The following is a 5,122-nucleotide window of genomic DNA, read 5'->3' on the forward strand; positions in this document are numbered from 1 at the left end:
AGCCGGCAGGAGGCCGCCCGTGCTGGTGCTTTCCCAGCAAGTTGGTGGAGGGCGGGGTTGGGAAACGGGAGCTCAGCAGTGGAAACCGTCGCGCTTCCTCAGGGTTTTCCTGAGGGCTCGGCGCTAAGGCCGCAGCTAAAATTAACATTACAATCGACACTGAGAACGTTTTAAACGCCCTTCCCTTTCAAATGTTTAAGAACGCTGTCGGTCTAGGATCGCCTATTTTCATGTAATTGTGCAGTTGGGCGGCCCCCCGGGAGAAGCCGCTTCCCTCGGCGCGGCTCCGGATGCCTCCACCACCTCCCGTCTCCAGGGAACGGCGACGGTGTCGGTGGGCTGGGGTCTCGGGTGCGACCCCAGACAGCCTGAATGAGAGCGCTTGCTGAGGGCATCGATAACACAGGCCCGCGTGGATTTCCACGAAGAAGCGGTCTCGATTTCAGGCTCTCGGAGTAATGCGACGTGTTGACGGGAGCTGCCCTGGACCGGACGGGGGTTGCCAGCCGACAGGCAACCTGGCGTCCGGCTCCAGCTCTCCCGCCACGCACCACCCGCCGGCCCAGGCGCACTCCGCCCGCACGGGCCGCCTGTCCCCACGTCCAGTCCAAATCCAGAACCGACCCCACGAGCGGACCCACCGCACCCCTCCACCCACGCAGCCTCCGACGAGCACGCCCCTTCTGGGACGCTCCTCGGTGGGGTGTTGGGATGGGAAGGAAAACTCAATCAACCGAGCACCTCTGAGTGCTGGCCACTGAGTGATACATTCCTTATTCCTCCCCACCCCCCCCAGCCCCTCGCCTGACTGGAAAACTGCATTTAAAGGAGTGATTTACCCAACAAGTCGGATTCTGACCCGTCTGCATGTCCAAGGACATCTCTGGCCTCTGCTCCACAAATGTCTGACTCATCACACCGCACACGGCCTCTGGCAAAACGCCTCGCGCAGACGAGGTGTTCAATAAATGCGAGCTAATAAGTGAATTGATTAAACCGAGCCAGGCAACATTTCCGTGAATCGGATCGGAACCCGGGAATGCTCTTCGCTAGCTGGGCGAACCGTTTAGCGCTGGCATCTTCCTCTCCATGGAGGAGAGATAGTTCAATAAGTATATGTGGAAAGAAGACCAAGTTTCCAACTCCCATTAGACCACCACCCTCAGCTCACACATTTTACACAGGTGTGTAAATAACCTCAAGCAAGCTACAACGCGGCTGGGCAGAGAACGTGTACTTTTTCTTTAAGGTGGCCTAGCGTATTTTCCTTATTCTATCTGGTTGCTTTATAACTTTGATTCACTGATGGGGAATTTTAAGTTTCCAGTTGCAAAGAGCATGCTCCCTACTCTGCAGGGAAACGACTGTCCTGAATTTGGAGTTCAGTAATAATTACGTTTACCACATTTCCTTCCTATGGAAACATACTAATAAAGCAGGATATGTAGGAAGGCAACATGCATTTTACCCCTCTATGTAAGAAAAAAAAAAATGGGCTTTAGTTTTCTCATCTATAAAATAATAATAATAATAATAATAAACAGCACCTGCAAAAAAAAAAAAAGAAAAAATGGAGAAGATTGCAATTTGATTTTACTATGTGTACCTGTTAAAATATTGGTAAAACTAAAGATATTGGAAAAATCCTTATCCACTTACCTTCTATCCTAGTCCATTTGAGCTGCTGGAACAAAATACCACAGCCCGGGTGGCGTCTAAGCAGCAGAAATTAAACTCACAGTTTTGGAGGCCGGGAGTCAGATCGGGGTGCGGCGGGGCCAGGTGCGGGTCTTGCAGGTGAGGACTTCTCCGGGGGAAGAGGGGGGAGGGGTCTCTCTGGAGCCTTTTAAAAGGCACTGATTCTATTTACCAGAGCTCCTCCCTCGAGGTTTAAGCGCCTCCCAAAGGCCCCGATACTATTGGGATTTGAATATTGAATGGGGGCGGGGAGACACAGACATTCAGACAAAGCACCCTTAAAAGGAAGGAGTGCATCATTAATTGTCCAAGTATTCTGCTCATCCATTCAGGTAATGAGGAAGCACTGTGAACAAGCACAAAAGTTACACTTCCAATAAGTCACTATTTTACACACACACAGGAACACAATTTAACTTGGGCAAAACCAAAGGCTAAGAGTATCACTATGGGGTAGACAATGCAAATTATTTTTATTATCCTTACGATTTTTCAAGTGCCTATAGTCTCTTTGGGAAATAAATAAAAGCTTACTACTCTGCAGAATTTAAAGAGGAAGCCCTGTTTACCTGTGCAATGAGACTCGCTGAAGAATCTGCCTGAGAAGACATAACTATTTGGCTAATTTAAATGGAGAAGAGGCCTGAGTCCTAATCTAACCCATATCCTTGTTTCTAGATTGATCTTTCTAAAGTGCTAATCTATTTATGTAACTCTCCCACTTACAACTTTTTAACACCCTCCCATTATCCACAGGAAAAAATCTAAAATAGCTATTATGACATATAAGGTTCATTACAATTTGGTAACTGCTAATTTGCCCAAACAATCTTACTCAGGGGGCACCTTCCATTGGCATTATAGATAAGTACAGGAATTTCACAAATATCCTTCATCCTTTTCATACACTGTTTTACCTCCCTTCAAAGTCCTTTCCCATCTGAAACTCATGGTCTACCTGGTCAATTTCTTTTTGGCATTTAAAAGGCAATAACCTGCTCGACCAGCATGGCTCAGTGATTGAGCGTCAACCTATGAACCAGGAGGTCATGGTTCCATTCCCAGTCAGGGCACATGCCCGGGTTGTGGGCTCATCCCCAGTAGGGAGTGTGCAGGAGGCAATCAATGATTCTCTCTCATCATTGATGGTTCTATCTCTTTCTCCCTTTCCCTTCCTCTCTAAAATCAATAAAAATATATATTAAAACAAAAAACAACCCTAGCTGGTTTGGCTCAGTGGATAGAGCATGGCTCTCGGAGCATCCATTCCAGTCAAAGGCATGTACTTCGGATGCAGGCTCCATCGTGGCCCTGGTCAGGGCCCATGCGGGAGGCAACCAAGTGATGTGTTGCTCTCACTTTCACGTTCCTCCCTCTCTGTCTCTTACACTCCTTTCCACTCTCTCTAAAAATAAATGGAAAAATATCCTTGGGTGAGGATGAATAAAATGATGTTTTATGAAGACAAGGATTTTTTTGGTTGTGGTTCAGTGCTATATCCCTACAGCCTAGAGCAGTGCCTGGCTCCTAGTGGGTGTTTAATAAATTGTTTGGACTGAATAAATGTGTAGAACATGAGTTTTTGTAGTATTATTGTATTGATTAGATATAGTTTCCATAAAAAATGTTGCATAAAAATGGTATGCTTCCTGGTCTTGTTCTTTTCTTTTAATATTTTTATTTTGATTGATTTCAGAGAGGAAGGGGGAGAGAGAGAGAGAGAGAGAAACATTAATGATGAGAGAGGATCATTGGTCGGCTGCCTCCTGAACGCCCCACTCTGGGGGTCAAGCTGCAACCCGGTCATGTGCCCTTGACCGGAATCGAACCCGGGACCCTTCAGTCCTCAGGCCGATGCTCTATCCACTGAGCCAAACCAGCTAGGACTACTCTTGTTCTTTATATATATTAAACTTCATGTGGTTTAATTGCTTGATGCTTGCCTCTCTAAAACAAAAATATGAGGTTTCTTCCATACTTAAAACTTCCCATGGCTCCCCTCACTCCCTCCCCCAATACCTCCAGAGTAAAACCCAAACGTGAAGTCATGACCCCTGTTTGGCATCTCTTCTGGCTACTTCCCTCTTCCCACATCCATCGTGTCTTTCATGACTTCATTCACTGTCATCTTCCTCAAGATGACCAGCAATGAGGGACAGAGATTTTTAAAGGATTAAGTGCTAACCTTAGTAATGAAGCAAAGATGTCCCTGGCGCTGTTAGCTGAGGGAATATTACAGCGAATACCCACTCCCACCCACTCCTTAGATGCTTGTCTGTCAAATGGGGGTGAAGCCCCCTCTCCTCCAACCATCTCGATTTTGCTCCCCCCGAAATGTTTTTACCCATTTTTTAGAGAGAGAGGGCCGGTGAGGGATAGATGGAAACATGGATGGGCTGCCTTCTGCACGCACCCCACTGGGGATCGAGCCGCACTCCGCGCATGTGCGTGACTGGAAATCACACCATGACTTCTTCGTGAGTCAACGCTCAACCACTGAGCCACCCCGGCGGGCCTGCCTTTTAGCTTGACTACATGTGTGTGCCCCAGAGACAACACAGGCACTGCCCCGAGGCGTGCCCCCAGTTCTCACCCAGGGCTTCCGGAGGACAAGTGACAGCTCCACGCAGCAACGTCTGGACAGGGTGGAACTGATGGGAAGACAGGGGCCCGCCCTGCTCCCGAGGAGCCCGGAACGGGGAGGGGGGGGGGGGCAGAGCTCCCGAGTGTAGGGACAGTCACGTGATGAGCACGCTGACCCACTCCAATGCCATCCCTGGCAGCCAGCACGGTGCCCGCACCACAGCACCCACACCTGCCAGCCGAGGTCAAGGTAACTGCAACACGGTGCGCCCGAGTGCCAGGAAGGAGCGGGCGGTGCCAGGCCGGGAGAGCACGCGCTTCAGTGGGAGCTCACCTGCCTGCCAAGCGCTGGCATTTGGTTTCAGGAGCCAGGAGGTGACACCGAACAGGCGCTTGGCTTTAATTCTACGTTTTAAAGAGGAGGGTACAGAGCGCGCCATGGCACTCACGGCTCCGCGACACCAGACAGGCAGGCGGGCTGTCAGCGCGGGGTGGAACGTACACTCCGCCCAGAAAATGCCCTCCCGTCTTCGTGGGACGGAGCGGAGGGCCAGCGGAACCAGCGAGGGGCCCTGGAGGGCCTTCCATCCTGAAATTCTGCCTGCGCCCCCTTGCCCTGCTCAGCGCCCAGGCTTAGCTGTCACAGCTGCGAGCCGTCTTCTACCTTCTCCTTTGGCTTTGCGCTCCTTTGCAAGAAGTCAACCGCTCTCCTCCGTTTTCGAAAAGAACATTTAAAAAAGAGGCGAAGCTCTGAAGTAAGGAGGTAGCCGGGCTTTGTTTTCATTCCCTTTGCTATCCTTTGCTTTAAAAATGTAACTTCCCTGCAGGCATTAGGCACATT

The sequence above is a fragment of the Myotis davidii genome, unplaced genomic scaffold, assembly GCF_000327345.1.
Source record: "Myotis davidii unplaced genomic scaffold, ASM32734v1 scaffold181, whole genome shotgun sequence".
Classification (NCBI taxonomy): Eukaryota; Metazoa; Chordata; class Mammalia; order Chiroptera; family Vespertilionidae; genus Myotis; species Myotis davidii.